Below are 12,449 nucleotides of genomic sequence, written 5' to 3'. Positions count from 1 at the left end.
TGCATGTCCACCTCATCTATGTGTGCTTGTGACCAAGGTGAGTAAGATACGAAGCGTGTCATGCACATCTCTGAGGTTTAAGGCTTTAATTAATCCTGTTTAAGGCTTTTGAAAATATATCCTAACACACACCCCCCAAACCAACCCCCAAAACCAAGGTAGATAAACGACCATAAATAACACATTAGCATCCTGAATATTTTGTATCAAGATAAATATCTAAAGCTGTGTCAACCCAGTTGTTGCAGTTTATTGGAAATGGGAAGCCCGAGGAGGAATGTGCCTGCTGGGTTATCTGGGATTCAGAGAAAAACTAAGAAAGATGAAAATGTTAAAATGTGAAAGTCTTTGCCTTAGTGTGCAGCCCAAGGGATAATGGGAAACAAGTCAGCTTTTTTCTGCTGATGAAGCTCGTGGATATTTGTCATGACCAAATAGTTACTGAACCCAATTGACAGGAGTCACTCACCCTGACTGGAATGAACTTGGTCATCCTGGAGGGCTTTGGAAGTGAAGTGACCACCTCAGTGGTATGAACCTGTAAATGTGCATTTTTATCTTCTCTGTGATTCCACAGGATTCCAGAGGAGCATCTCGATGTGCTTGCTAAAAAGGCTGCTCTTGTGACCAAGCTACTTCATCTTTAAAGGTAGAATTAAAACCAGAAATATAGAGTAGTATATATGCAAGACTGATCTTTGCAGAGGAAGGTGGTTCTGCTATACTGATGCCATTATCTGAGACTCTCAGGGCAATGAATCAAGAACTGATTGAAACACATTTGAGGGTTTTATTTTATTTTTTTAATTAGATTTATTTGAGAATTTATTTTTTTTTTAAGCCTTTGGAATAACTGACATAACATTGTACATATAAAACCCTCCAAAGGACCCAAAAAAGGGTTGGAGAAATGGTGTTATTGAAAAGGTGAGCAGTGGTGGTTTATATTGGGATTGGCTTTACATCCTGCACTCGTGACTGGAGAAGCAGGACGGCTGCTGGCACAGCAGCACTTGCTGATGCAGTTCCTGAGGCTGGTGAGGCAGAGGAGACGCTGCCAGGAGCTTCAGGTGGAGCTGGCAGGGTGAGGAGAGGATGGAGGGGAAAGCACCAAGACAAATAAACGCAGTTTTTCTTGCGAATAGCTGGGATTTCGTGTGTGTCAGCTCAGCCAGAGTGTCACCCACTGCTGGACACGAGGGCATGTTCTGTGAAGGTACAGTGGACAAATGGATGTTGGCAGGGTTACTGGAATGGAATGGAGCATAAAGGAGTACCTGGTTTCTGGTGAAGTCTTCTCTGGAATGATTTCAAAGTTACTGTTGCCCTCTGGGACAAAAACTAATGCAGACTAACAAGTTTCAGAGAAGGGCAAAGGGTGGTGAGGCCCTGGCACAGGTTACCCGGGGAAACTGTGAATGCCCCATCCCTGGAAGTGTTCAAGGCCATGTTGGATGGGGCTCTGAGCAACCTGATCTAGTGGAAGGTGTCCCTGCCCGTGGCACAAGGTTGGAACCAGATGACCTTTAAGGCCCCTTCCAACTTAAACCATTCCATGATTCTAAAAAACATTGAATAAAACTTCTTTGAAGAACATATTTTGTGGGGAAAAAAACCCAACCAAACCCCACCAATATCAATTTTAGAAAGGAGATGATTAAGAAGGAAAGTGTTAGAAATATGTCAGTAAATCAATGAAAGGCTGAGCCATCATTCCTATGGTTTTTATTGTATAGCTGAAGGACTTGACTGAAAGGTGGAAAATGTGGACCTAGCATAGGGAAAGAGCTTTCCATAATATCCACTGGGTCTGTGGAACTTCTCTCCACTGTGTGTTACTGAGACCAAGGGCCAGGCTCCCCCCAGGGAGAGGTGGGGCAACATTGCAGGAATCTGTTATACCTAAAGATGGAAGGAAAACTACTTTGGATTTCTCTGGCCATAGCTAATAGTGCTTGGTGAAGTTCATGATAAAATTATTCCAGTGTGCTGATGATCCTACCTTTGCCTTCCACAGGATTGTGTAATTTTTTCCCCCTCAAATAGTTGGGAGCAAGTCACTTTGAAAAGTCCAGTGCTGTGCTAAATAATTGAGGAAAGCATGGCATATATCCCTCTGTAGTGAACAGCTCCTGAAAGCTTATTAAATAGTGAGTTTTGGGAGAGGTTGATAACAAACCATCTATTTTTTTCAATTATCTTAATGGGATAATCCATCTTCTGTAATTATTTTGTTTTAGTTAAAGCAGCATTGGGCAGTGAGTTTTAATTTAAAGTGAGATGTCTGGTGGATCAAAACCAGTGTGATGTTATTACTGAATTTTAAGAGGCCAGAATTTTGCTAAAACTTTGAAGGCTGTTTCTGCTTTAGCAGCCAGATTGAAAAATTAAAATTTTGAAGTTAAAATTAGAGCTGCCTCCCAGATTCAAGTGCATTTGTCATGAGGGCTTTAAGAAGGGGGGATACAAACAGAGAAAAATGCAGGAGTCAGGACTGTAATTGAATAATTCTGCCTGTGCAGATTTCATAAATTACAGAGCATACAGTAATGTGAAGAAGCATCAGTAATACATCCCCCTAACCTTTTGAAAACTACTGGAAATCGCAAAGAATTGCTTTAAAAATCAACCTTTTATAGCATGGAGGTGTCTGTTGTAGGGTCTGTAGATGATAGCAGAAAACGATAATGTTCACCTAAACTCAGCACAACTAGAATGATGTGACATTTTGGGAAATTGAGCATTAAAAAAAAAAAAAAAAGTGAGTTTTGGTCACTCAGGGCTCTGCATGGGGCAGGACAGTGGTGAGGGAGAAGGAGAGTCAGATCTGCCATGGGGAGGAGGTGCCAGCCTCCCTTATCTTTTGTATTAGATTTCAGTAATTAGACAGGAATGATGAGCTTAGAGAGCTATTTTTTCCCTTGTCAGATTGGGAAGCAGATCTGGTGCAGTGTGGTGATGTCCCAGTACTGGGACACATAGAAGAGCTGGCCTTTGTTATTTTGGGGCAGTATGGGAAGCGAGACAGCTGACATTCATCAGGACCTGTAAGACTGCAAGTCAATTTTAATTAAGATAATTGTGGGGTAAATGTGCACAAAACATCCAATGCTGATGCAGCACAGGCTGAAAACTTGGTTGTGTTTAGTCCCACATTGAACCTCAGAGACTTCTAAATCTTGGAGTGCTGAGGGACATGGAGCAGAGCTGTAATATGGGCTGGACACAGCACAGGTAACTCCAGCACAACTGGTGCCAGGCTTTAACTAGGAAATCTTGCTGGCCCCAAGCTGCCTCCAATTTATAGCTTGGGTAAACCAATGCAGTGGTACAAATTTGCCCAGTTCGTGGATTCCACACCCAGAGCTCCTCTGCCTCCCTCACCCTCTGCTCATGTCCCTGCTTCCTCAGTGCACTCCGTGTTCCTACCTCCCTGCTTTAGGTTTGCCTGCCTCCTTTTGTCCCAGCTCCCTGGAACAGAGCAGCACAGCACACGATGAGCTGTGAAAAAGAGGAAATGCAGTGCTCCAAAATGGGATGAAACTGGGGAATAAATCCAACAAGTCAGCTCAGCTTTGGGACTTCCTGCCAGCTAATTCTTCTGGGTTAGAGAGCTCAGGGAAACTGGAGACCACATTCAATTGTGTCTTCCTGGGAAACTTTTCCTGCTTCCTAGACCAGTATCCTGCCTTTCAAACCATAAGGTATTTTTGGCATGAGATGTTCTTGGTCTCTCCTGCTGGCACATTTTGTTGCATGGATGTGTCTCAGTGTTCATGGGAGCCTGGACAAGAACTTGAGTCTCATCTCCTCAAAGTTTACCTGAACTCACTGCTGAATAGTTAGAATATGCTGCTCGAGGTGGAAGTGCTGTAACAGGAAGCAAGAAAGGCAGGTTACAGCCAGGATATTTTGCTGTTTGTTTGGTAGGATGCTTACCTGAGAACTGGAATATATTGTTATACATCCAGTCCTTGATTCAAGGGGTTTTTGGATTCACCATCAAACCCCCACAAAATAATTCCTCACAGGCCTAAGCTGTAAAAAACCCCCATTTCTGCATATGTGGACTGCATATTTAAAAAAAAAATTACTTAACAGAAAATGTTAATCCACAAAGGGAATTGAGTATTGAACCATATGATTCCCATTTAATATGGATAATTTGAACTTTGATTGCAACAAGAGGCTGTCTACATACACTTGCCATACACACTCATGGGGCTTGGAGAATTAAGAACCAATATATATGGTATGATTTGTAATTAAATGTCTTACTTTCTTCAAGTATTAATAGTGAAGTAAAGGTTATCCTGTTTTCTCATGTGTTTAACAGACCCTCATCTCATACTGCAGCCAAACTGCAGATTTTTATTTACAGATTTCAAATCCTCTCTGATGAGACAATTGAAATGCCTTGATAGCCTGGATGTTGCTGAGACAGAAATCTAAGCCAAAATACATCTGAATAAATCTGTAAATATAAAAAAACCCTACAGATGCATGAAAGGAATGTTTGAAAATCAAGTGTTTTCAAATATTGTTTCAAAATCCACTTGGGACAATAAAGAGGAGGAATGTAAATTATCAGCAATCAGACAGCCTATATTCTTAATGCTCTTATAACAGAGTGTGATGGTTAAAGTTAAAAAACATTGAGAATTGCCTTTCTACGACATTAATTATATGGTTTTCTATTTATATGGCATTAAATATGATATTTAGTTTCCAAACTCAAAAGCTAACTTGCATGCTGGCTTCCGTAGGAGCTTTGTTTTGAGGCGGATTGTGCAAGTAAAGCCGTGCACGTGCTTCAGCTTTGTCTATGAAAGCGAAGGTAGAAAGAACACTCGAAGGGGTAGACACATTTTTCCTCTTTTCATGTTGTTCAAGGAGTCTCTAGATTGGCTTTGAGACCCTCAGGTCATCTGCACAGAATCATAAAACCAGAGACTGCTCACTGTGTGGGAGTTAAGAGTAAGGCACAAGAAGTGGAATTTGTCTGAACACAGATGTTGAGCTGGGTACCTCATAGCCTGCTCATGTTGATGTTCTGTGGCAAATTTACCTCGCTATAAACCATAGAATCACAGAATCATGGAATGGCTGGTGTTGGAAGGGAACTTAAAGGTCGCCCAGTTCCAACCCCTGGCTGTGGGCAAGGGCACCTTCCACTAGACCAGGTTGCTCAGAGTCCCATCCAACCTGGCCTTGAGTGCTTCCAGGGATGGGGTATCCACAACTTCTCTGGGCAGCCTGTTCCTTTGTCTTATCACCCTCACAGACATTTCCAGTGGCTCAGGTGGATCTGACCTAGAAGAACACGTTTTTCCCCGTTGTTTTTAAAGGCAGCCTCGTCCAGGAGTTGCTCACCCGCAGGTGCTGAGGGTTGGGTGAGATGAATTCCGTGAAGTGTGTTGAACTGCCGTGGGCATGAAGGATGACAAGGTGATTTACCAGGAGCAAGTCATGCTTAGCCAGGCTGTTCCCTGATGAAATGTCTGGCTCTACAGAGAGGGAGGTCTTAGGCGGGCGCTGCCAGGCCCCGAGGGCAGTGATCACTGCCTTGGTGTCCAGCTGGAAGTGGTGGCAGGCACAGTACATCAGGGACTGCTGCCACACAAATATCCTTCAGTATCTTCCTCAAAGACATGTGTGATGGGCCAGAATACAGCCCCTTGGCAGATTGTGGATGACACCAAATTAGGAGAGGCGTTTGGCAGGGTAAACTGTGGAGCTTCAGTCAAAGGCAAAGCTGGGAAGTTGAGCATTGCACAAAGAGCAATCTCACAGAGTCCAGCAAGGAGGAAAGTAATGGAATAACAGAATGGCTTAGGTTGGAAGGGACCTTAAAGATTATCCAGTTCCAACCTCCTGCCATGGGTAGGACACCTTCCACTAGACCAGGTTTCTCAAGCCCCATGCAACCTGGCCCGAAACACTTCCAGGGATGGGGCAGGCCCCCACAGCCTCTCTAGGCAACCTGTTCCAGTGCCTTACCACTCTCAGTGAAGAATTTATTCTGTGTATCTGAGCTAAACCTGCTGTCTTTCAGTTTGAAGCCATTCCCCCTTGTTCTGTCACTCCATGCTCTTGCAAAAAGTCCCTCTCCATCTTTCCTGTAGGCTCTCTTCATGTGCTGGAAGGCCACAATCAGGTCTCCCCAGAGCCTTCTCTTTTCCAGACTCAATCCCAATTCTCTCAGTCTTTTGAACCCCATAGGCAGCCACTGCAGGAGCAGCAGCTCTGCTGGGGAGGGTATGGAGACTATAGCGGACCTCAAACTAAATTTCAGTGAACTCTTGCTGCCCATGATGGAAACCACAGGCTGACGTGCCTTAGGAGGAGCATGGTCAGCAATTACGGAAATTTGTGACCTGCCTGTCTGTATTTGGCCCCCATGGGGCCACATATGGAATACCATGATTGCTTTAGGGCAGTCCTGCATCCTCCAGTTGCAGGGGGATGTGGAGAAATAAGAAAGGTTCCAGGGAAAAACACCTAAGCTGATGAGGAGTCTAAAGCATCGGAGCTACGGGGGGAGCTGAGATTTTTCCAGCCTGGGGAAGAGGAGGCTGAGGGTCAATCTAAGGCAGCCTACAGCTATCTGAGGGGGAATCACAGGGATGATGGAGCCATTCCCTCCTAAACAAGTGGCAGCAGCCACAAGTTGTGGTTTGGGAGGGTCACACTGGACATTAGGGAAAGGTTTTCCACCAGGAGGGTGGTGCAGCAATGGGACAGGTCACCCAGGGCAGGTGTGGATTCTCCCCCCTCAGGGATTTTACAGGATTTGGCTGAACAAACCCACAGCTGACTTGTCCCAACCTGGTTGGTGACCAACCCTCCTCCTGTGAGCAGAAGACTCCAGTGGTCCCCTCCAGACATCACATCAACAGGACTGTGAAAGTCAGATGTTATCCCACTCAGCCCCTCCGTCCTTCTGGGTTTAGCCTTGTGTTCCCTCACATCTGAACATATGACATAAATGCTTTCTATGCCTGATCTCTTCATACTGTTCACACTGAGCAGGAAAAAAAATGCTGAGTGTTTGTGATACTGTGATTAATTCTCGGTTTTCACTAAAAAAAAAATAATAAAATATCTTAAAAAAAATATTTATTGTGTCAGCATAGGAAAGGTTAGAGATCTGCCAATTTTTTTTTTGTGGTATTAGGTTTGCTTTCAGAAATAAGATCCTCTGGCAGGTGACATACAGGAATTTGTGTATGCGTGTGGTTTGCTTGGAGCTGTTGCAGCAAATTCTTAAATATGGAACAGCCAGAAAAATGCATTTATTGCTTTTTTTTTTTCCAATAGGCACTCCCACACTAATTTAAAAATAGCAAACTGGGGCAAGGTAAGTATCACAGAGCCTGATGTGAAAAAGTACATTGATAGAAAATAAGGAATAGAATATGTGATGAAGATTGACACCACAAGTGAAAAGGAAGATGAAAAAAAATAACACAGAATAACAGAAGATGCAAAGTGATGAGGGAGCACCGAGAGAGATGGGAATGGAAAGTTGGTGACAGATGAGGCTGATAAGGCAAAGGGCCTAAAGGAATTCCTTGCCCCAGTAATCACAGAGGCAGCAGAAGGCAATATCCCGGGAACTGGGATTTGTTTTCCCGAGGGAAGGAAGGAAAATGTCAAAAGGTTTTACTCTTGCACGGCAGTGGGTAATAAGGCAATTAGTACTATTAAAAGTTCTCAGAGCACCCAGACTGGAGTAATAAATCACATCCTAAGGTTGTAAAGAGAGAGGGAGATGCGTGAAAGCTTTTGTGGGATAATTGTGATAACTTACTGGAAAGGGAATTACTGAGAACTGGTGAGTGTTTAACAAAGTTTTGGCATTTACAGATTTGTAAGCTTGACTGCACTTGACTTCAGGAGAAACTAGACACTGGTGAGTCATGGCTTTGTGGATTTATAAGTGTCAACATGAACATACTATTAAAAATACATTATTCTAACGTATGTGCCACAAGAGAAGTATATATAATACAAGCAATTTGGATTCTGCTGCACAAAAGATTTCTACAAATAACCTCTATTAATAGAATTTCTCATTGCAAATCCTTTCTTGTTGATAGGAGAAGAGGTTTTGGCACTGTTACACTCATGAATTAGTTTTCCAAAGGGTTTCTGACATTTTTACAATTTCAGATGTTATTTTTCCCTACATTAATATACATTATAGAGGAGGCAACTGTTAACCTTTTGCAAAGCTCTGTAAATATGTGAACTATGTAAGGTCCCATTACCCCCATCCATCCCCAGGGAATGGGGCTGTGGGGGATGCCCATGGCAGGGGGGACAGGGTATGGCCTGGCAGCCCAGACTTATCCCACCCCCAGCCTGGAGCAGCTGGAGGCACTGGAGCAGCTGGAGATGAAGAGGGGCTGAAGGAGTGAGACCAGGCAGGAGGGAGGGCACAAGCTGCAGAGGGTGTTTCATTTCTATGGGGACCTCTGCTTGAGAGGAAAAAAGGAGATAAGGAAATGGAATGGAAAAATCTGTACCTCTCGAGGGGAGCAGCCTCTGCAGAGGGAGGTTGAGTAAACCAGTCCAGCTCCAGCTGGCAGGAGGAATCATCTGCCAGAAGACACCAGCTGAAGGATAGAAAAGATGCTTTCCAGAGTGCTTCCACAGTGCCCAGCACCAGCAGCACAGCTCTGACTGGGCTGGCTGGAGAAAACCAGTGAAGCAAGAGCTGTGGGAGCACCAGCCTGTGTGGGAATAGTCACCACTGGGGAACTGAGAGGAGCGTTCAGGGACACAAAGGCATCCTTCAGGTCCTCTCTATCCACAGCAGCCACCCTGCCCAGTACACTTACACAGCACCTGCCATGGGGGGCTTCTTCCCCAGGACTTGTGCAGGCCCAAATTCTGAACAGAGTCAGTGGGACATGATCATCCCTGCAGGGTGGCCGGCAGACCCTCATAGATCCTGCAGTTCTTGTGTGGTTCCCAAGGCTGGGAGACTTGACAGGACCACCTTGCAGCTGCACTGCAGAGGCAAGAGAGCTGCCAAGGCCAACCCTGACAGGATGCCTGGAGATGTGGCCACCCAGAGCTGGGACCTTGGGCAGCTCCCATCTGAGGAGAAACCCCCCTCCTCCTCAGCTTCCCATGGACACCAGCTCATCTTCCAACACGGCCTCTGCTCTGCTTGGCAGCTGCTGTGCTGTTTTGGACGTCCAAACTCATCTTTGGCTGATTTTCAGCACTTGGGAAAAAAAGAAAAAAAGGCACATCTGAGTCCAGCTGGAATTATCCCACTGAGGGCCAGAAAATCTGGGAGTGACCCAGTGCGTGGCTGTGTGTGAGCACGTGTCTGTGTCCAGGCACACACCACCCTCCTGGGGTTTGTGCACTGGTCCAGCAAGCATGACCCACCTGAGGCCTTGCTTCACCTCAAGGTGTCAATTCCTGCTTTTCCACGCTGTGGAACACGGACGGGACACAGCCATACCCCTGGTATTTTGCAGCAGCATCTCTCCCTGTGTGGAACAGAACCCCTGAGGCTGGCAGGGACATCAGGGCCTCAAAGCACCTTTACCTCAAGGGATGACAGGCATCCCAAAAAAGCTGGTTATTCCTGTGCAGTGGGAGGTAATACCAAGGACATGACCTGACACTCCCCTATTTTCTGACCAGCTCTCGAACAGCCTCACCTTGTTGTTGTTGTTGTTGTTGTTGTTGTTTTAAAGGATTCAATATGTTTCCCTGCAGGTGTTTTCCCACTTGAGTTCTTGATCTCTACAACAAGCCTGTCTGAGCATCCCTACCTCTGACTGTAATTGTACCTCTCTTATCTGTGTGCTGACTTTCTTAGGGCTTTCTCAGCAGCCTGACTCAAGGTTACAGAGCTGTGCTGTGTCAGAGCTGGGCCTTGGGTCCTACATACACAGGCAGCCCAGCTCCTTGGGGGAGGCTACAGAGACGGGGGGCACAGCACTGCACTGCTGGGGTGGGTATTTTGGGAAAGATAAGCAAGCCTACACACACAACTGTGCTGTGCTCCTCAGGTCACATAATGGATGGGCATTGCTCCAACTCCTGTTGACCTGGGGGTAGTAACAAGGCAGTGCCCACCTCTGTCACCCATTATTTTTGTTCCTCTTGCTAACATGTGACACCACCAAGGAGCCACGTAACATGCAAAACTGGTGTTTGCTGCATGAAATCTGAGCACGAGTATTGCTAAAAGCGAAACCATTCCTGTGCAATATGTATTATTCTCAATTTTGGGTTTCAGTTTTCTTCCAGCCTACTCAGCATTGGGAGACACACAGTCCTGTTTGCTCTTTGCTTCTTCCTCACACCAATCCCCTTCAGGTGATGGACTTGATCTCCCCAGCCCCATGACCTAAACTGCAATGGTGGTGTGAGGCACCCACAGGTTTTGCATTGCTTTTCAAAGGCTGCCAGCACTTTTCGTGGGTGAGCAGCAGCAATGCCAACTGATTGTGGATTTCAGAGAGGGTTCCTGTTCCTTTCCATTTTTCAGAGAAAGCAAATTGAGTTTTGTGCAAGAAGTTTCTTTCTGAAGAGATGAGAGGTTGGACAACGAGGTTCACACCCAGAGCCACACGTGCAGCTGAAGTGGCCTCATTGGTCCTACACGGATGAGAAAATGCTCCTGAGTGATTTCTAAAATCACTGTATTTTGGTTTTGTTGATTATCTGCACTGCTTTTCCTGATCTCCAGCTTTGTAAGAAGTAGGAATTCTATTGTGTAACCACCCAGATTACCTAAGGTACCTTTCCTTGGCTCAGCAGCTGGGGACTTAGGCCACTGCAAGTTCCATGGGGGATCAGAGGCACCAGTCAGTTAAAGTCTCCAAACATTTTTGCTGGAGCGAAATTGCAAACCTTTATCTCACTAAACGAATTTACAGATTGCACATGACACTGTTAAATAAGAGTATCAATTTAATGTCTGTCAGGTCTCCTCTCAGAGAACTAAAGCCTGTGTTTGCAGAGGGATAGAGATGGTTATCAAATGATCACTCCCATCTCTTTCTTTTATCAAAACTGCCTATTTTGTGGCCAAGTGGCACAAAAGTAAAATAATTTGGAAGAGTTATTTTAAGGCCAAAATCAGGTTCTCAGAAAATCTGTCTCCCAGTCTTCCAGCAGGTACGAGGTTGTTATAAAGAGGATTATCATCAACTGTTCATCATGTCCATCAAAAGAATGACAAGAAGAAATCAGCTTAAACTGAAGTAAAGAAGATTTAGGTTGGGGAATAGAGAAAACTTCCTAATGATGGGAACCACGCAGCACTGGAAGACATAACCCAGAGATGTTCTGTTCAACTTTTCAAGGAGAACATTTTGGAACCATCCAGCACTGATGGTTCAGAAGTGCTCAGCCCTGCATCACTGCATGAGGCAGTAAGGATTGGGAGGGTGTCCCTTCCAGCTGAGAATTCCTGTGACTTTGGGATGCACTAATCTGGTGCAGTGAGAGGCTTTTCAGGCAGCCTGGTGCTGCTGAGGGATTCACAGAGGCACAGTGAAGTCCTTCAGGCATTTTGCCCTCTTAAGCATCCAGAAGTTCACCTGATGGACCTCTTTAGCACAACTGCCATCCCTGCATGCAAAGAATTGTTTGCCCAAGATGTTGTAGCTCTGGGTGCCACCTCATCTCGAGTGGGGCAACAGAAGGGGCAGGACTCAGGTGCCTGAACCGACGGGTCCAGCAGCCTTTGGACACCTCAGGATATGTGAGCCATCCATATGGGGGTTTGTGTCATCTCTACCAGCTCTATATGGATGATTTGGACACTGGAGAGTGTTTCACTCGGGGCAGGATGTCTCTGTATAAACAATCAAATCATAGCCCTGAGATCCAGCTCGTCTCTACAGCAGAGAGTCTCACTCCAATCTCAGTATAGCTCATCTTTGAAAACAGACAAACAATTCCCAACTTATCTTCTTCTCAGGTATGTGAAACTGCTTACTCTGAAATGTTTTTAAAAGCTGGACTGGATTATTTTTCCAAATATCATCACAGTTACTCAAACCTCCTGTCAATTGCCTGCAGCAAAGCACAGCAGACGTTTCACCCTGAGGAGTCTCTCAGCTGAGAGGGGAGTTGTGGCCAGAATGACCACACTCCACGCAGAATGATGTCTTTTCCCTTTCCCAGCAGCTCCATTAGATATGATAGGAAAGGCAGACGCTTTCTGTGCTCAGCTCTTGCTGGCAGCTTGGCCCTGCACAAACCTTTGTGCTTCAAATGAACCAGTGCCACCATAGCAATCCTCACCACGGCTGACCAAGCACCTAAACCATGGAAAACTGTGGTCAGACACATCACAGGACAAAGCACAGCCCCTTTCTCTTGGCACTGGGCTGACATCACGCTGTGTGTGACTTGTCACTTGATGTGCAGACTGCAAAGTTGTGACTATACAACTTCCTCTCACC

Source organism: Pseudopipra pipra, chromosome 2, assembly GCF_036250125.1.
Source record: "Pseudopipra pipra isolate bDixPip1 chromosome 2, bDixPip1.hap1, whole genome shotgun sequence".
In the NCBI taxonomy this organism is placed as follows: domain Eukaryota; kingdom Metazoa; phylum Chordata; class Aves; order Passeriformes; family Pipridae; genus Pseudopipra; species Pseudopipra pipra.
The sequence above is the reverse complement of the archived record's forward strand: the minus strand, read 5'-3'. Positions refer to the sequence as shown.